Here is a 21,346-nt window from a genome sequence, read left to right as displayed (position 1 = left end):
CCATTCCCCCTCCTCAATCCTGCTGGGCATGTTCCCACTGCTGCTGCAGTATAAAAAGGAGCAGCCTAGCTCAGTCTGGGCTGGCTACTGAGGATGAAGGATGCATCTTGCCACTTCCCGCTGATGAGCAGCCAGGATTCTAGCCAGTGGGAGCAGAAGATGCTGAGGCCCAGGTACTTGCAGATGCCCTAGGGAGATTGCAGTTGCCACCAGAGGAGCCCAGAGACTCTGAAGACACTGTGACCTCAACTGCAGGAGTCATGGTAGAAAGTAGCCCAGGGAGGGACTAGCCAGTGACCTGGCAGCAGTGGGTGTGTTGTGGGTAGATTCCTCACTGACTGTCCTGGGGAGCCCCATTGACTCTGGCCATTAGGCTATGCTTCCCTGTAGTCCAGGGAGCCCCATTGGCTTTAACTGCAGGCCTGCCACACCTTTCATTGGGTGTACTGGCCCTGTGACCCAAGTTCCCTCTAAGCTGTGCAGCCTTGCAGCAGACTATAAAGGGCTGTGCAGCCTGTTAGGGGGTGGGTGGGAACTGGAGAGGGGAGAAAGTTGGGGCATGCAGGGCTGCTGTGGGCCTCTCCCCCTTTTCTGGAGCTCTGTGCTGCCAGTTGGGAGAGGGCTGGGGGAAGTCCTCTGGCCCCAGCCCTGGGGCAGCCTGCCTGCACTGCAAACTTCTCATCCCTGGCTCCACCCCAGAGCCTGCACCCCCAGCCAGAGGCTGGCCCCTCACCCCCCCCCTCCTCCCTGCACCCCAACCTTCTGCTCCAGCCCTGAGCCCCTTCCTACACCCTGAGCCCCTCATCCCTGGCCCCACCTTGCAGCCTTCACCCCTACACCACAACCCTCTGCCCCAGCCCTGATCCCCGTCCCACATGCTGAACCCCTCAGTCCCACCCCATTAATTTTGTTATGTGCACCAATATGAAGCTGATTTGTCACACATCAGTTCCATATCGGTGCACATAGCAAGATTCCTCTAGTTTTTCCCCCACTCATGTGCAGAATGAAACACTGCCCGCAACACCTTCTTTGAATCCGTTTTAAAAATTGCTGCCTCAAACCTACTTGCTTCTCCAGCTATTGCCCCATTTTCTTCCTCTTCTTTGCCCACAGGCTCTTTGTTTGCCAGCTACTCCTACTTCAGCTTTTTCTCCTCAGACTCCTTCAGTATTGTTCTGCTCTCCATGTTCTACTCAATCTATACTTACAAAGGCAACCAATAATTTTGTAATGCCTAAGAACCTATTCTCATTGTTGATCTGATACTTTTCAAGCACACATGGTTCAAGAATTTAAAAAGTGATTTTAGCTGCCTGACTTGAGACACTTTTGAAAAGGCCTGATTTTTCAGAAATTGCTATGCACCCATCCTCTGAAAATCTGACCCCTTCAAAGTTCTTCAAGATGAGCAAAACCCAAAACCAGAGGCACCTAAAAATCACCAGTCACTTTGGTAAGTCCAGGGCCGGCTCCAGGCACCAGGCACCCAAGCACATGCTTGGGGCGGCACCTGGTAAGGGGCGGTGGGGGGAGCGCGGCGCGGCATTCCGCGGGGTGGGGGGCGGGCTCCGGTTGCGCAGGGCTTGGTGAGGGGGCGGCATGGGTGCGGCGCTGGAGGGGGGGTTCCGGCGGCGCTAGGCGGGGGCGGGCTCTGGCGGCGCGGCGCTCGGCGGGGGGGGGTACCGCAGGGCTCGGCGCTCAGGGGGAGGGGTTCCGGCGCACGGTGGGGGTGCGGCGCGGGCGCAGCGCTGGAGGGGGGGGTCGGGCGGCGCTCGGCAGGGGGCTGGGGCGGGCTCCAACGGCACGGGGCTTGGTGCTCGGGGGGGGGGGTTTCCGGCGGCGCTCGGCGCAGGGGGGGGGACGGGCTCCGGCGCTCGGCGGGGGGACTCGGGGGGCAGCGCTTTTTTTTTGCTGCTTGGGGCAGCAAAAAAGCTAGAACCGGCCCTGGGTAAGTCTTATCCTTTGGCTCCTGGGTCTAGTCTCCTTCCTAGGTTATGCCATGATATCCTTATCTTTCCATTTTTGCCCCACTTGTTATCTTCTCACCTTCTTGTTGGCTTCTCTCAGGGTTCTCTCCCTTGTCTCTTCCTTCTGCACATGCTCCCTAGGGAGCATAGTCTTTCACTACATAGCTCTATAGTGATGACTCTCAGAATCAACTTTCTGTTGCCAACACTGTAAAAATTATGCCAAAAAAGGGCAGTTGGTCATGGAATGGAGTACCATAGGCTGGGGGAGGCTGTGCCTCCCCCAAGCAGCCAGGTGTAGCTCTGCTCATGCTCCATGCCCAGGTCCCTCTCCTGCTTCCTGCTCTGCATGCGGCTCCAGTCCCCCTTGTGCGGTAGCCCCAGCTTGGGTTGGGCTGCACTACCTGCCCTCCTGGTGCTTTGGGGCTGGGGGGAGAGAGTTAGGCAGGGGCTGGTGGCTGCAGGATGGTGGGGGGGGGGGCTTTGGTGGGGTGTGTGTGGAAGGGGTTGGGCATCAGGGACGGGATTGAGGGTTATCCTCTCCCAGCTGGTGGTTCACGTGCCACCCATGGAGTTGGTGTTTGTGATGTAGTGCTGCAGACAGTGCACAGATAGAACACTAACCCCTTTTACTCTTTCCACCTCCTCCCTCAGGCTCTACTCTGGTGTCTGAAGGCATAGAAGGACTAAGGTGGGAGGAGGAGGGAAGAGCCTTCAGCGAGCCTGCTCTGCACAGTACCATCTAGTAGGAGGAACAGTTTAAAAATGCCTCCGTGAGGCTGGTCAAAATTGTTTGACTTTAGAAATTAGTATGAAAATTTTCAATTAAATTTCAATTAACTTTTTTTGGGGGAGAGAACTGGAAAAACATTGTAATTTTTTTTAATCAATGCAACTTCTCAGACAGCTACATGTAGTCTAGGATGCATAGCCATTGGTATTGGATTAAAAAGGAGGGCAATCCTGACCAAAAAAATAGCAGCACTGGCTGTTTCTCTCTGTCTGAATATCCCACCGCGCACTCTGACTCAACACAGCTAAAATAAAATGCCTTACATTTCTTCATAAACCTTCCCTTCTCTTTCTCTGTTAACTCCAGTATTCTCCCCAACACAAAGCTCAAACTTTGTGTCATATTGGATTCCTCTTTTTTTCCTTTTTCTTCCTATATCCAGGTATTGCTAACTCTTGTTGTTTGGTCTCTATAACAGCTTGAACTTCCATCTTTTCTTTTCTTTTCTTCCTTATTTCAACCACTAGTATTCTGGTCCATTCCCAGTCATCCCTTCCCACAAAATACATGGGAAACAAATCAGCTCAAAAGATCTGTTCTCAGAGAGGAATCTACCTTACTAAAACTAAATCCTCTTCTTACATTTGAGGGTATCCTTCCGTAGAAACAGATAAGATCAATAATCAGGCTAGCCCAGTATCCTGCCTCTGATACTCATAATACTTGAGAAGAAGCTGTAAAACCCTGCAATGGGCAACTCTAAAATAACCACCTGTGGCGGGAAGTTTCTTCATAACCTCAGGCAGCAATTGGTTGACTTATGCCCTGAAGCATGAAGACCAAGACCCCTAATAAGTGTTTTTCTTTGCTAGTATATCTGTGGATAGTCTTATTATCCATATAAAGTTCTTATTCCTAATGATCTTGTGGCAAGTGAGTTCCACAGGTTAATTAACAGCAGTGTAAAAAAAGATATTTTCTTTGATCAGTTTTAAATCAGTTGGATTTCCACCCCCATCATGATCTGCTGTTGTATTCTTGATCTTTTTTTTTTATTTTATTTTAAATGCCAAGGAGAAGGGACCTTGTCTTTTCATTGACTTGCAGATTGCCATGGTCATCTATGGTAACATATGAGGCACTGTATGTGCTTGTACTGCTCTATCAATACTAGACTTCTATACCTGTGAAAGGCGAAGAAATGACTGGAGCTAGATGAGATATCCTTGCATATTCTTATCAGGCTTTTGTTCCAATTAAGCTTGATAATGAGGGGTATAAGAGCATTTACATTTGATGCACATTCAAGGACTTCAGATAGCAATTATACTTCACAACTTTACTTGAGCTGAAAATCTGAGCACTGGGACCTTTTGAAGATTACATTATTTGTGAAGAAAGGGTGGAGAAATTATACAGCTCTTTCCACATTAGAATATGAACACCGAGGAACAAGGCCACATTCAAACCCTGAGGACTATTTCATATCATTCATGTTATTAAAAAGATAAAAGGCCTACTCCTGCTCCCGCAGAAGAGTCTGGGTGTTCAACTATTTGCATGTGTGTGTAAATTCACTCATAAGTAGTCCCATAAAATTACGGTATTCACATGACTGGGTCCAGAGGCACTAGCCAAAAGCCCCTCCCCTTTGATTCCAATGGGTGCAAGATTAGGATTCAAAGTTCTTTACTGGATATGTAGAAATTCTACAAAAAGCCAGAATTAGAACTTGCCCTTACAATAACATGCAGAGACTTAAGAGACCACAAGAGGGGGGTGGCAGGGAGGGGGGCACAGTTAACTCTCCAGGGCCACTACTCCCCCATCTGTGCAGGTGGTTGGTGAACGGGTGGGCAGAATTGAGGAATCGGTGGAGCCATGACTTCACCATCTGAACACAGCAGCTAGCAGAGGTGAACTGCTGCAGAGGAGTAAGTAACTTGCTACACTAGAAGCAGATTATTTCCTCAGTGGAGGAAGAGGAGGCACATCTCATTCCTTAGCCTGCTCCTGAGGCACTAGCCATCACTCTTGAACTCCAGGCAGATTGTGTGGCCCAGCCCTGACACTGAAAGACAATAAATGTGGAGACAAGAACACGAATATTTAGGGGAAATCCAAGTTTTATCTTCAATGCGGAGCAAAATTTTCTCTAGAATTACAAGTGATTTCCTAGGATCTCATCCATTTCATGGGGGGGGGGGAAGAAAGAATGTGCTTATTCACAATAACTCAGTAAGCTCTATACAATGATAAAGGCAAAAAGCTAATTATCATGAAACTAAAAATATATTTCCATAAATAAAGCTATGTAGGGCAACGTGAGGCATAGTTCTTCACTCAGTAACCTTAATGAGAGTTATCAAGGGGAGAAGAGACACCTTAGAATTTTTATAGATTGCTTTTTTATTGACAGGAAAAAACTCTTCTTACCACATTGACTCTCTTTTTGATATATGCACTCTATTTGGGGGGGGGGGGGTTAGTTTGCTTGTTGGTCAAATGCAGATCTCTACAATTATTAGCCTGAAGGATCCTGGTACAGAATAAGTAAATATATATAAAATATTAGCAGGACACTGCAATGCAAAAAGGATGTTAAACTGTTCAAGCAAGGGGATGACATAACTAATACTGACATAATTTCCAGGCAGCAAAGCAAAACTAGGTCAATGTGGCTTGACCTATCTAACATAATAAGCATTTTTTCCAGATTTTTACAATGTAGGCTGTGTCTGCAGGCATTAATGTCCTCTGTTATCAATGTATAGTGTTGTCACTCTGCTTTAATGTCTTATCACCATGTTGTGTTAATTAGACCAAAACAATATAGTGCACTTTTGAACTGTTTAACTCCCAGTTAGGAATCCTTACCTAACTGCACTCTTTTCTTTATCCAGTCAGAAAAGAGCCACCATTAACTCTTTACAGCCACTGGTTTCAAGGGGCATTGTTAAAGCTGGTATCTGCATCAAATGATATTAATCTCTACCAGTTGCTCTATTCAGTGCATTTTTTAGTTTCTAAAACGAGGGACTGCAAAGCTCATTTGATTAAGCAAACTGCATTGATTTTGACCCTGCTATATCACGCCAGAGCGCAGGTGCAGATCTGTGCATGGAAGTGACTGGGGCACATATATGCAACTTTATTTCCTTCCACCCTTTTCCATTTTGTTTTCTTGTCCCCTATTCTCTACCCAGGTAGTATGCTGAAAGTTACAAGAATCCTGCTGTCTCCACATTTCTCTTCCAGATTAGCCCTGCCTTTCTGTTCTCTTGACACCATGTTTTGCAGTGCATATTTCATTTTTCAGGGGACATGGGGAACTTGCTGGTTTAACTGCAATTTTTCACAAAGTTACATCCTACACTTCTGCCTTTACTTGCTATATTGCAGCATAGCACATTAGTCTCAACCACAATAAAAGTCTGATCCTTATTATTGAAGTCAAAGTTCGCAGTTTTACTGGAGAAAGTTTGGAACAGAGTGTGACAGTTCTCTGGGTTCCCAGGACTGAGCGTCATCTTGTTATCCCCTCCCTGTAGCAACAGGTAACCTCACTGGACTCAGCGAGGTGTTGGCTCCCTAACCCCATGCTACTCACGCACTCTTCTCTGGGCCCTGCCAGTAGGGTTGCCAATTTTGGTTGGATGTATTCCTGGAGGTTTCATCACATGACAATCTTTAATTCAAGATTAATCTTCAATTCCTGGAGACTCCAAGACAATCCAGGAGGGTTGGCAACTCTACATGCCAGCCCTATCTTTGCCATGCAGGTTAACAATGAGTCCCTCTGAATCATTCCCCTGTGATCTCCAGCCCTTGACACTAGCTAATCACAGAAATTCCAGCTCCTCTGCCCACAAAGGAGCAGTGTAGCCCAGTTTTACCTTAAATCACAGTTCCTATATAAACACTGTACTTGTGAGCACTTATAATAAAACAAGAGTAGGTTTATTTTTAAAGAGTGCAGATTTAACTAGAAACAAGAGATAATGGTTGAAATGAATGTTTACAATACACAACAATCATAAAACACAAACCTGGGTCTACACATCAATAACTTTCCTAAAGACACACACACAGGTCAGTCTGCTGCAGAGCTGGCTGGCTTCACAGAAACCAGGACCCAATTCTTCATTAGAACATCCCCACTTCCCAAGAGAGCCCATCCACATCCTTTCACTGAGGCGGCTTCTCTTCACTCTAATATATGGAATCAATCTTTTGCCAATAGTCACAGACATGGCAATCCCCTGTCTGTTGTAATGCCCATTTTTTACCACCAAGTGATTTTGATGGTTTGCTGTTGGCTTTGTTGGTTTCCATCGATAGTCTTGGGATGGAGCAAGGCTAGAACACTGAGCCTTGCTTTACAATCACTGGCTAACCAAAGAGGGGTGACAGTGTCCTCCTGCTTGAATGGGCCATCATAAAGACATACTATCCCCTCGTGACTAACTCTTACTCCAAGTCCATAAACCATATTCCTTAAATATTACCCACTTATATCACAATGATTATGAATCTTGACCATTTATAAGCTTTCTGTAGGTACCTTTACATGTTACTCTTTATGGATAAATAGCCTGCAAGATGTGTTTGGTATAATAAGTGTTAGGTCTGAAGTGAGTTGTTTGCAAAAGACCAGGGATCCTTGGCCAACAGGCCTCTGTGTCAAACATGGAAATTCCCAAACTGAATCAGATGAGGACCATTTAGTCCACCATCCTGTCTCTGACAGTGGCCAGCAGCAGATGCTTCAGAGGAAGATATAAGAACTTTGCAACATGCAGATGTAGAATAATCTGCCCTTCACTCTAGGTCTCCTCCTGGTCTCTAATAGAAACTGGCTTATGACCTGAAGCATGAGTTATAATTATTCCAAAATTTTTGGATAACTCTGGATATTCTTGATATCTAAAGCTGGTTGATAATTTAGCTGAGAATTTTCATTTTTCTATTGGGAAATCAAATTGAAATATTCCAATTCATGCTGACCTGACCAGAAATGAAATATTTTGTGTTTTGAGCTGAAACATTTCATTCAAAATAGTTCAGCAAAACATTAAACTGAATTTCCCATCAGAGCATTGCTTTGAGGGTTTGCAGTTCAGACCCCATTCTCTATGGACCAGGCTCCCGTGAGGACTATAATGCAATGTGGATTTCCGTCTGACTAAACTACTTAGTGCATCATGAGTCATATGACTGTGGGTACATTATGGGGGATGTAGTCCAGCCATGGAGACTAGCCTCTACGGGAGAAAGGGAACATCAGGTGCCTGAATTACAACTCCCATGAGGTAATGTGCTACTAGGGGAAAATACAGTTTAGTATTTAACAGGCTCAGAATGAAACATTTTAAGTCAGTTCAATAAACTGAAATGAAACATTTCATTTCAAGAATGTCAAAATATTTTGTTTTTTATTGAAAAGGTAAATTCTGAATCTCCTTTTTTTCTGGATTTATGTCCTGCAAAAAGAAATGGGGAAAAATGAGACAGACAGGCACGTAGGTTCATTTTCTAAACTTTCCTTGCTCTCCTAATTAGCGGAACTTAGCATTCTCCCCGAAAACATTGGGCCTGATCCTTATGTGATGTAAATCAGCAAAGCTCCATTGACTTTGATAGAAACTGCCAAATTTATATCAGTGGAGGATCTGAACCATTTTATTTAAACACCAAGTGATTCTGCTCATTACTTTACTAGCTTCATAGTATTATGGCTCAATCTAGCAAATGTTTTAAGCACATCCATAGCTTTATTCACATGAGTAGTCTGAAAGAAACTAATCAAAACTAGGGCTGCCAAGCAATTAAAAAAAATTGTGATTAATTGCACAATTAATTGCGCTGTTATCCAAAAATGTAATAGATACCATTTATTTTTTTGTTTTCTACATTTTCAAATATATTTCAATTACAACACAGAATACAAAGTGTACAGTGCTCACTTTATATTTATTACAAATATTTGCACTGTAAAACGAGAGTATTTTTCAATTCACCTAATACAAGTACAACAGTGCAAACTCTTTATCATGAAAGTTGAACTTACAAATGTAGAATTATGTACAAAATAGCTGCATTCAAAAACAAAACAATGTAAAACTTTAGAGCCTACAAATCCACTCAGACCTACTTCTTGTTCAGCCAATTGCTCAAACAAGTTTGTTTACATTTGCAGGAGAGAATGCTGCCCGCTTCTTGTTTACAATGTCACCACCTGAAAGTGAGAACAGGTGTTCTCATGGCACTGTTGTAGCCAGCGTCGCAAGATATTTACGTGCCAGATGCACTAAAGATTCATATGTCCCTTCGTGCTTCAACCACCGGGCTTCCAAAGGACATGCGTCCATGATGATGCGTTCTGCTTGATAACGATCCAAAGCAGAGCAGAACGATGTATAATATTTAGCATATCTGGCACGTAAATACCTTGCAACGCCAGCTACAAACATGCCATGTGAATGCCTGTTCTTACTTTCAGGTGACATTGTAAACAAGAAGCAGGCAGCAGTATTTCCTATAAATGTAAACAAACTTGTTTGTCTTAGTGACTGGCTGAACAAGAAGTAGGCCTGAGTGGACTTGTAGGCTCTAAAGCTGTATATTGTTTTTGAGTGCAGTTATGTAACAACAACAACAAAAATCTACATTTGTAAGTTGCATTTTCATGATAAAGAGAATGCACTACAGTACTTGTACAAGGTGAACTGAAAAACCTTTTACCATTTTATTACAAATATTTGCATTATAAAAGTGAGCACTGTATACTTTGTATTGTGTTGTAATAGAAATATATTTGAAAATGTAGAAAAAAATCCAAAAAGATTTAATACCTTTCAATTGGTACTGTTTAACAATGTGATTAATTGCAATTAATTTTGAGTTAATCGCATGAGTTAACTGCAATTAATAGACAGCTCTACAGAAAACTCATGTGAGTAAAGTTACACAGGTGCTTAAGTGTATTCAGGAGCAGGCCATATTATATGGCACTTCTACTCAACTTAATGAGGACAGTAAAAGTCAGTGCTTTTCACCTCTTTTCCTAATCTAATTACAAGATTTATACTGATTCCCCTAAGCAAAACTGTCATTAATGTACCGTTAAAGCTGGGATTCTGTTCCCCTTACAAAAGACTAAAATGTATTGTAATATAACATTGCAGCTGACAACGTAAATGTCAATGTCAGAATATTTTCTGTTAAGGATATAACTAACTTCTCTATTGTAATTTTTTCATTGCATGGTTATATTGTACTCTGCTCACCATGTCAGCCCATACCAAGAGGCAGAGGGTGTGGGTTTGAGGAAGACTTGGTATGGAACTGGAACAACACATGTAAGTTTTAGTACCAAAAACCCAAAGAGAAGTGACCCCAAATACAATGTTCAAAGGGCACTCGTCAGATTTTGCATGTGTCAGAATCATTTCCACACACACACACCAACTGTACAATTAATTAAATGCATCACTGAATCTCACTAATAAAATGGGACAGGATCAGACCCTGTGCTACTGAAGTAAATGACAGTTTTACCTTTGACTTCCGTGGACCAGGATCAAAACACACACAGAGAATTTTGACTCTGAGTTGGGGAGTTAAAGGGTCAATAGTCAAGGTGTGATGGACTGTCAAGTACCAACTCCTTTCAGCAGTAATAAAAATGTATTATTGTGGCAAAATATTGTCACTACAGTCCATTTTGTTACAATAAAAATTGATACCAAACCCACTGCATCTTCTCAGTCACTGTCCCAGGAGTAGAACCTTAACTTTCTCTTAATCTTTTTAGTATTTTTCAAAGTGTGTTTAGACCTAGACATGTTACAAGAAAAATCTAATCATATTGCAGGGCCAAATAAAAACACCTTAAAGTGTTATATTCCAGCTTTTTTGAATTGCACATCTTTCCACCCATATCACCATAAGATGGTATAATAAATGTCTACGAAGCTGCAGGAAACAGGGAAGTATCACTTTGAAATATTAAGAGCTATTTTTATTATAAACATCAGATCAAACTGAACTTCATCAAACCGTTTTGGTGCCTTTTAAGTTCCATACAGGGTAGATTTCATATTACAGGCTTGAGATCTCAAGTGATGTACAATAACTCTTTACAACCTGCAGAAAACAGTATAAGCACTAAATTGCTGCACAGTTTTTCTGCACATTTGTGCTAACGGTGGACTAGTGTATGGGAAACCTTAAAAGGTTTGGAAGTTCAGTTCAAATAAGCCCTGAAAGTTCTGAAGCTTATTCAAACCTTTATCCACACTTGTGTGTATCCCTTTTCTTTCTCTCTTACTAGTGTAAGAGGGGGACCAGGCCTGCTATTGTGGGGAACTTTCTTGGCTTATACACTACCCCGATGAAGTGGGCTAGCAAAAGGATCCAAGTCCTCGCTCCCCCTTCCTTTACCTAGAGGCCTGCCTGACCTTGAGGGCTCCCTTCCACTCTCCTGTGTGGCAGAGTCCTCAGAACCCCAACAAGGCTGGGCCCAGAATTCCTGGGGGCCTGGACCACCAATTTTGCCATGGTCACTTAGGGCAGGAGCTAGGGTGTCCCCACTCCAGCGTGCTCTCTCTGCACTAGACGCTTCCCTGACCCACTGATCATTACATACAGTTCAAAGCAAGTACAATTTATTAAACAGCAATCAATTTTAAAAAATAAGGAAAAAATGCAAAAGGTTAAAGGAAATCACACAACCCTGCTCTGTGGCATGGGGACATCACAAACAGCAGTCTCTGGAATGTAAGAGAAGTCCACAGTCTGTTTCTCACAAGTCCCAGGCCTCCTTCTCAGGCCCTGGCTGTGCTGCACGCTGGGCATTTGTTCTGGCGGTGGCCACATGCTCTCAGTGGCAGGACTCTTCTCCCCAGTGTCAGCCACCCATTGGCGTTATGATCCCCCGCCCCCAAGTGTGGCCTATAAGACCTCTTGGCTGGGGGCATCTCCCTGTGCTGGGCCCACTGCCCAGGGTCCCCCTTGCTCTCCCCAGCTGCTCCCTGCACCCAGCTCCTAACTGCTCCAGCCCCAGCTCGGCTGCTGCTCTTGTTCCAGCCCCCTGGGCTGCTTTTTCTGGCCCCTCTGGCTCTTGTTGCTGCAGCTCTGCTCCCAGCACAGGTCTGCTCTGTGGGCTGCTTCTGTGCCTCTGCTCCCAGCACTGACTTGCTCCCTGGGCTGCTTCTCTGGCTGGCACGGCCCTGCTCCCCAGCTCGGCCCCAGTCATAGAATATCAGGGTTGGAAGGGACCTCAGGAAATCATCTATTCCAACCCCCTGCTCAAAGCAGGACCAATCCCCAGACAGGTTTTTGCCCCAGCTCCCTAAATGGCCCCCTCAGGGATTGAACTCTTAACCCTGGGTTTAGCAGGCCAATGCTCAAACCACTGAACTATCCCTCCCCCCTCAATCTGTGACCTAGGCAGTTCCAGCTCACATGGAGGATGGGACCACCCTGTCCTCCTGACTCCCTCATTAGCCTGCCAATGCCCTGCCAATCAGGCTGACCTAGAGTATTGGTGTCTCCCCATTGCCCCTAGGGATTGTGAGTCTCAGGGTCCTGATTTCCCATTGACCCTTCCCCTTACTTTTAGTACTGGGAACTAGCCAACCGAAACCCCCACCACCACACACACACACACACACACACACACACACACACAGTTTTAGTAAGGGGACAAAAGTCCCCTTACATTCATCTCTGCCTCCCCGCCCCTATTTCCTCCTACCCCATCTGATTCTTCTCCCTGACTCCATCTTTCTCCTCTGCTGAGCTCCAACAAGTCCCCCGAGCATTTACTAATTCCTCAGTTGCAAAGAGTATCCCTGACTTACCCTTCAGCAGACCTCTTACCTTTGGTGCTATTCTGTTGATGGACTCTAAGGTCTGGCACTATTTTTACTGAGCTCAAAGGCTTCCCCAGGTTAGTAGGGGTCCAGAATGCATTGCCCCACCTTTGATCCCACAGAAGCCCTGGAATTTGTTAGATCCAGCAGCCAGCCCAGCAAAGAATGCCAGACATTCTGAGAACCTGAGATGTATTTCATCAAAGGTAGAAGCCTGTTAGAGATTAGTGAGAGAGATACACATCTAAATAATTTAGAACCTAATAAAAGGTTTAGGTTTGGTTCTGTTCAAGATGGGGGAGAAGGCTCAGATTTTATTTATTCCAAGGTGGTTATGCACATCCATTGTATATATATTATTTAATAATATGCTATTTATAAACTAATGATATCATTAAGTAATTCAGTATAAAGTTAATAAGGAAGTAGCTATGTCTGCTCTGAAATGTTTACTCTTAACTCTGGTTTAAATTCTATCATGTAAAGTTTTTGTGAACTTCAAGTCTGACCTCTACAGGTAGGTAACTGAAATGTGATCAAAAGATACTGTACCTAAGTTGTACAAAGATTTTATTAGACACTGCATAAGGCCAGGCTTCCAGCCTTAATACACAAACCACCGACAAGGTTTAAATATGTAAGGTTTTATTTTTAAAAACACTAATATGTGCATTTGGTTCAAACAAATTCAGTTTTATGAAAGGCATATACTGAACAATAATCAAATAGCACCATTTTATACTCAGATTTATTTCTGTTTCCCCTCTCCACCACCACCCTCAAACATGGCATGATCTTTCATAGCTATAGAAGAATGTTATTTTCCAATTGATAACATAAATTTGAGTTTTTTAAAACTTACATTTTTAAAAGTCTTGTTCGGTGCCACCTTTTTCTAATCATAACCAACTATTCTAACAAACTATCCTTTGTCCAGTGATTGAGTCCCCTCTGTTCCCACAAACCTACAGCACATGTTGCCATAGTTACTCTGCATGTCTATTTACCACACAAGTGATCAAAGAAAGCAGACAACACACACACACACACACACACACACACACACAAACCTTGCCAGACTTCCTACCGGGTAACGTCCAGCCACTAATTAACTGATACACTCTCAGCCCACAGATTCCATATACTTGTTTTCTTTATTATATATGGCACACAAAAACAGAAGTCTAGAATAAGAATTTATCTCTGAGAAAAGACAGCCCCTGGGGGGGGAAAAAAAAAAGAGACGGCATGGAACTCTAAGCAGCACTTCCTAAAGCAAGTCTTATGATTACAATATTTCAGGACAAGGATATAGATTTCTTAGCAAGGAATAAATTAAGAATTAAAAAGGTGCACTAAAGAAAGTAGGAAATAGAAACCACATGCTAAAAAGCTAAACATCTGTACGGAAGAGGGATGATTTTATGTTTTACATGTGTTATCGACTAAAATTCTATTCAGCATGTATGCACTCTATGAATCATATACTATAAAAGCTATATGACTACAGCTATGATAAATAAAAACTGAAATGGCCTCTGTGCCTTACAGATTTTATCTTCACTTTTAATTAGGTTCATAATGATCCATTAGCAAATTGCATGTCTTACAGGACCCTTTTATAGGACTGTGGGCCCAGTCCTGCCCTGACCAAAGTCAATGGGAATAGTGCCATTGACTTGAGTGGAAAATAAAGCCCTAAATCTGCCTTCACAGAATTCCTATGTGCTGCATTATGGTGTTAGTATGTTTGAGGATATTATTTGTTGTGGGCAAAAATAGTTTGAAAATGGGTTTGAATATTAAAAATTAATTGATTACCTAGTTTCTATTAAATCCATTTGGGGAACCTAAAACAGATACCACACTGCCCTCTCCAGTTTTAAAGTAAATACCAAGAATACAGACAAGCAAACTGCACCCAGCCACAGTGGCCTCAATAAATCTTGGACCGCTGACACATCTGTGTTCTTATCTAAACTTCTGATCTTTGAGAGTTCTTACTCTTTTGATCTCTTTTCCCAAGTAGTGAGCTGGTCAGAGTTTTAGTGGATGGAAATTTCAGTATCCATAGTGAAGCTGAAGTTTTGTTTCCTGGTACAGTATATATTTGGCTGGCATGTTAGAAACCCTCTTAAGAAACTACACAGTTCCACTTCCTAGGGACATATTTTTGACTAGAAGCCTAAAATTTCCCAGCTTCAGAATTACCAAGGTGCTTTCAAAGATGTGATGTACACAGCTGTTGTATGGAAACTTCACAATTTCATGATAGAGGTTTCAGTCGAGTTATTATTTATATCAGACAGAACAGAGACACTCACAGCCCTTGCTGAGGTTTTAAATTACCTCCTAATAAAAGGCTACTTCTTTTTACCTGTGTCATTTATGAATCTCAGCACAGCATTCCGTACAACCAACCAATGATGTCCCGCTAGGGACTGTTGGCCTGGCACGACTGTAAAACAGGTTGAATCCTATCAGCCCAACAGGCAGCATATTACATTTCTATGAGTAATTTCTGCTCTTCAGCTAGGGTAGTTAGCTGCATTGCACTATTTTGAACCTATGCACTATTGTTCAGCATCTGTATGCTGCCTGTGGGCCAGATCCTTCATCAGCAAAGTATATTTCATTTCAATGCGATGACACACAGATTTGTTTGATAGTTAACCCTGCAAATCCAAACTAGACTATGATTATGACAACAAATTGGCTGGCAGATAGAAAAGGCACATTTTTTCCTGAGTACTCATTCTCTTCAGAAATTTTCAAATAAAATCAGAAGTGATTCCTAACCATCTCATGCCTCCAATTTCATGGCACTTCAGTTCCTGAATATTTTGCTTTCTTATTTTGTACTGTCCTTTGGTCATCACATTTGGAGGCTTATCAAGATCTCCAATCACCATTTTAAAGATGCAAAGAGGCTGTTTGATCTCTGTCAACATATGCATGATTAGTCCCTTCAACTCTAGACTATTAGGTCACTGGCTTTTGTTCAGCAAGAACTAGTAGTAAACTAGAGAAAACAGATTTTTCTCTGCCAAACTGAAATATTTCACACACAAACACCACTGAAATCCAGTGGCAACTTCAGAATTGTGCATGTGGTATAAGTACGGTCAACCAAGTTGGGAAAGCTTACACAAAAATGTGTGTCTAAACCCACAGGGGCAGATCTTCACCTGCTGTGAAGCTCCATTATGAAGCTATGACAATTTATACTAGGCAAAGGTCTGCCCTACTGGATCTGGTTCTTCTCTCATATACAGAGGGGAAAAACCAGGAATAACTCCATTAAAATTAATGGGGCTGTAGCAATGTAAAGCTACTGTGAGGGGATAATCAGGCCCATATTCTCAATTTCATGGATGCAACTTCCCAGGAGATACTGCTGCCACAGAGGAAGTAGAAAGAGGAGGACTTCTGTTGGATGGAGGTGGGTATTATACAATGAGTCAAAAATATTCTAATGCTAAATCTGTCCCTCCTCTTTTCTTTTTATTGGGGAGTCCCTGAAGAACTTTAGTGCTTTTTATTTTCTCACTAACTCCCACTCCCCTTTTTCCTCTTCTCCTCTCCTGGTTTCCTCTTCTTATTTATTCACACACACAAATACACACTTTACAACCATCTGCTTCAAATAGATGCATCCCATCTGTTTGTAGCAATGTTTGTTTTGTATTCTTATGCTCTGACGTATCCCAACTTTCTTCTGATCCTCTTTGACACCTCCCTTTACTAAGGTTCTTTTTTGTGGCGACAATGCATTCTGCTGATCACATAGATAAAGGACTAATTGAACCCAAGCAATGCATTATGTAAACTTTAGTTTCCATTTGCACTCCACTGTGACAAGAATTCCCCTCCTCCCCCCAACAATCTTTAAAAAGGTAAAAAGCAGGTTTTTGCCCACTCGCAAAAACTGCTTTTCCTCCACATATGGCAAAATGGTCTAAAATACATGAGTGCTTCCATCTTGTTTTCAAAAAGTGGTTGAAAAAAAACAAATGCTCCATTTCCACTGCAGGTGCAAACTCTACTCCTGCTTCTACCCTCCTTTCCCCTCTACCTCCTCCCCCGCCATGCCCCAAGTCCTACTGATTTCAGAAAGCTGCCTGAATAGACTATGACTCTCACAAAGAAACAAGAACATTTTTCTCACAGCCTGACTTTCATACAGTGGCTATTCGTAAAACAAAGTATTGATTTTAAGATGTTGATTTGCCAGGGTCTTTAATTCAGAGCCGAGCTCTGCTTTAAGGCTGAGATTTACATCTGCCACTGCTCTGTACTCTGTGTTCTAACTGCATATTTTAATTGCAAAACTACAAACAGTGTAGTATCAAATTGTTATCCCATTGTGACCTTCAACTTTGAGAATAAGCAAACAGCTGCTTTTGTCCATTCATGTGAATAGCAAGCTTTTAAAAAAGTAAGCGTATTTGAAAAATCATTGGTTTTCTAGGCTCTTTTATGCAATGTTACAGTACTACTTTTGAAAACGGCTTGAGACTATTATATTTTAAAGCAACTGAAAAATTTAAGTATTGGCAATTTGTGTGTGAGTTGCTGTGCATGTTTAATAAATCATTCCCACACACCTCTACAGTTTAAACAACACATTCTTATTCTACATGTCACAAACAAGGTTGTGAGAAAGTCTACACAACATATTTAACCCAGGGCAAATTGGAATTGAATTACATATCCTACAAACAGCTTTCATGCCATTTACAAAATTGAATCAAACAATGAATTGCATGACATCACTTACTAGCAATAAGATCAAACTGAAAGATCAGACTGGTTAATTTGTATTTATTTATAAAGGATCTTCAGGCTAAAAATCTAAAGGTTTCTGCAAATGCTATCTAGTCCAACAAAGCAAATATTTACAGACCAATCCAACTTTTCCCCCCTTTGCTCCCTCCTTTATAGATCTCTAAATGCTTTACAGTATGTTCCTTACCTGCCTCATGTTTAGAATTCCATTATCCATCCAGCAGGAAACAATCTGAATTCAAATTTACAGTGTAATTTCAAAGTAAAAACAAAAATCCATCAGAAGTTTCCCTATAAACAAGCTGCTAAGTTTCTCTCTCTCTCATTTTCCTTCATTTTTTGCTGTGGGGACTCTTCCTAAGACAATGTCAAGTTTTGCAACCTTTCCTCTAGCCTATTAAAAGTCAGGCGTAGGAAGGCAACTGTCTGCCTTGCTCTTATTTCAAATCACGGCTCAGATATGTAGTAGTTGGCTGAATTAGGCCATGAAATAGCCTCACCAATCAGCGGAAAGGGGAGGGAGGTATAACACAGAGAGACTGCCTACATGAGGATTAGGAAAGCTTTCAAGGATTTAAAAGACTGAAAGCAGCTGGAAACAGTGTCTAAGGCTACAAAGAGGGAAGTCAATTTGTGGTATAAGAGATTATTTCCATTCTTATCTTACTGCTCTGGGTCTGCTCAAAGTTTAACAGGCTCCTGAGATTAAAAAAACACACACACACACACACACACACACACACTTGAAATGTAAATAGCCAGTAAAAACTGCCCAAATATTGGAGAGATGCCCAAATACTTAACCAAAAAACTGTAAGGTGTAGTAACACCCATTCTATTTAGAACCACATATGTCACTAGCAATTTAAGAAACATTTGTTTTTGAAGTCCTACCAAATTACAATATATAAAACATAAGAAGTAAAGAGGGAAAAACATGCTATATCTAATTTACATATATACCAAATAGATATGTGCCCTGAGGAACAGAAACATATGAACATGTGCAAACAAAGCTATAGAAATTACAAAATGTTCTGTGATAAATCCTCATTTGTCTCACTAGTAAATGTATAATCCTCTCCATAACATTTTACTTTAATTTTTCTCTTTAGGAAGGGTGATTCCTGCCTTCCCTGGGGCGGGGGGGTGGAGGGAATCATTCTTGCATACAGGTTCCAAACCTAAGGTAGTATTGTACCCTACTTTGAATTTCAAGAAAATATCCAGATTATAAAATACAACTGGTGGAGCTTTGTTGCTTTGTCCAATAGGACCTGTTTTTAGTTGCACAGCACGCATATGTCCCTTAGTGGCTTTCTTTTAAAATGGAGCTGTGTGTAACATGTGGCTGCTGTTTGACTTGCACCATTTTTAAGCCAAGAAAAGGGGCAGATCTACAGAATTATACACTCACACCACCTCCTCAAGTCTCTAACCTCCCCCCCCTCGCCTCTTCCTCCACCCCCTCTTTCCCAGCCTCAAACTTAAGATCAGTTTAGAAGCTTGCTAGTTCCTCTGTTCCACTCTAAATGGAAATCTGTCTTTTGATCTCAAGGGACAATCAGGCAAATCTGATGTCTGAAGAAAAGCCCCATGGTCATGGATTTGCTACAGCAATGGCTGTTTCTATCAAGGCAAGAAGTAGTCACTACTCAGAAAATTCCTTTCAGCTCCAGGAATCTTTTGCACTGAGCTGCAGAATAAGGTGTCACAGTGATGTGTTGCCAATAGTTCAATAAAGGGATTCTTAAAATGTGTTTTCTTTTGGCCTGTGATAAGCTCCGAGTACCAAGGCTGTGTATGTTGTAGAAATGGGAGTGAAGGACTGGGGAATCTATTCCTTTGTTTTGCTATTTAAATGCTTTTTCTCATATACACACAGCTGAGAAAGGAAGTAATACCATACTGGACCAGATGCTCTGCTGCAGTCAAAGAACACACTGCACAGCTCAGGGTGGAAGGAGGAGGGGAAAGGTGGCTTTAAGATACCTTTCCACTCTCTTGACCCTGGCCTGGCTGTACACTGGTATGGTCCTCACACTTCAGTTAAAGAGTTCAGGCTGCTCTCACTTTCAGCCCTAACGGGCCAACATAGCTGTTGTGAATAAAGGCATGAGGAAAACCCCAACCATGATATCTACACTGGGCCAGAGGGGTTGACTTGGTGATCCTGGGGCCAGCTACAGAGGCTTTAGGGACTCTTTCCATTGCTGGAGCAGCTCTAAGTGGCTGCAGGGTAGAGTGGTGCATTAAGTGCACTTTGAAATAAATGTTTATAGATTGTTCCTGAAAAATATCTACATCCCTAGCTTAGGGTTCAGATAATGTAATTTGAAATGTGTGTATATATATATATATGGTATGTGAAGACCTTTTACTGTAGATAAACCTAGGAGAATCCTCCCTGGGAACATTTTTGGAAGATACCTGATACTTGGGCCCAGACTTGCAAAGGTATTTAGGCATTGCTGCACTCAGCATTGCAATGTCTAACTGATTATGGAGCATAAGTATAATTTTCCAAAGGGATTTAGTCACGGAGGAGCCAAAACTCCCATTGACAGTCAATGGGATTTAGGCTCCTAGATGCCTAGATTGTCTCATTTTCAAAAGTTATCTCCTAAATCAGGTAAGCATTGCAAGGCTGAACACCGCAACACCTAAATACTTTTAAAAACATGGACTTTGATTTAATATGATGCATTCTAAAAGAAAAAAAATGCTCTTCTGAAGTAATTTGAGCCCCAGAGATAAGTCTGCTGTGGCAAAGGTGATTTAGCAGTAGCCAGAGAGAGGCAAAATTTTCCAAAGCCTGGGGAATCACCCTACACTCTCTTCAATTTGGAGTCAGAGTTTTAACAAGGGAGTCCTAAGAGCCGCCTCCAGCATTTCAGTGGGGCTCTCACATAACAACAGATGCAGTAGAAACTCCTATGTTGAAAGAATGAGGAAAGGTGAAGAAGGTTTCTAGAAATTTGCATTTGTTAAAATGCCACACACAGTGACTGGCAATCCATATATTTTCTCACAAGATATAGGTTTTATCTTCATGACTAGTCAGCGGCTTATGGCATCAAAAATTGACATGGCCCTATTTGCTGAAAACCAATACCTGTATGGTGTTACTAAGGAATCATTCCAAAGAGATAAGGATGCATGTTGTGGGGAAACATTTTTACTCAGGTAATCTAAATATCTCACCTGGTCAGCATTTTATCACCTGTTCAATTCACTTTTCACATTCAAGGAGTGTGGTTTGTGATTAGTCCGTAACTGTCAATACACAGTGCAATCACCTGGGAGGGTGGATTTTGAAAGCTTGGTTGTTCTGACATTCTGCACTCACATAAGGGGGCTGGAAAGATTCCTATTCCAAGTCTCCCACAAGACAGAAGATAAAGAGAGATGGACCTGACATAAAATCTTGGCTCTAGACACCCTGAAACTCTGGACAATGTTGAAAAGATCAGGGTTTGGGACCAGATTTCAATTTACTTTGCCGCTAGGCCCCTAACCCTAAGGATAAAACAATATGACTGAGAGGTTGAGGAAGTGTCATTACCATGTGGATCGGTGAAAGGGCAATGTCATTCCCTGCCCCTCCTGAACGACTATTTTGCTTCCATCTCTGGAATAGAGGGGACAGACAGTAATTTTACCGGCTTCAGGGAAGAGAAAGAAGATTCCACTGCTGGAGGAAGAAACATTTAAAATCCAGCCCCTATTGCCTCTGCAGATGACATGAGGCTGCTGCAAGGAGGAGGATTAGGTTCGATAGCTTGGTTCCTCCGGCATGGTAGAAGTGCTTTCTCATACCTTCTCACTAAGCAGCACAGGGGAAGAGGTGTCTCTCTGAATATGCAAGCTCGGCTGGGAGCCTGACATTTTTCCGAAGAAGATTGTGAACATCTCTTTGAAAGAAAAACGATTACAAGTGTACTAACCTACTCATGGGTTTACATTTTTAAAGCTGT

At 42.4% G+C, this 21,346-nt stretch overlaps 1 protein-coding gene across 10 annotated transcripts in view; it reads right to left on the bottom strand.

Moving 5' to 3' along the window:
• Nucleotides 1–21,346, bottom strand: part of MID1 (midline 1) — a 318,999-nt gene that overhangs the window by 172,420 nt on the left and 125,233 nt on the right. The window contains exon 1 of one of the 10 annotated variants that reach the window (XM_065580670.1): nucleotides 17,557–17,831. The exons of 6 other annotated variants lie outside the window; for them this stretch is intronic. The gene's annotated coding sequence lies outside the window, so the exon portion shown is untranslated. Of the gene's footprint in view, nucleotides 1–12,588; nucleotides 12,612–17,556; nucleotides 17,832–21,346 lie in introns of those variants that run through there. 3 more of the 10 variants (XM_008167182.4, XM_065580677.1, XM_065580669.1) reach the window with 3 other exon arrangements.

Source organism: Chrysemys picta, chromosome 1 (assembly GCF_011386835.1).
Source record: "Chrysemys picta bellii isolate R12L10 chromosome 1, ASM1138683v2, whole genome shotgun sequence".
NCBI classification, from domain to species: Eukaryota; Metazoa; Chordata; order Testudines; family Emydidae; genus Chrysemys; species Chrysemys picta.
Note: the sequence above shows the minus strand (reverse complement) of the source record. Positions and strands in the feature narration are given on the sequence as shown.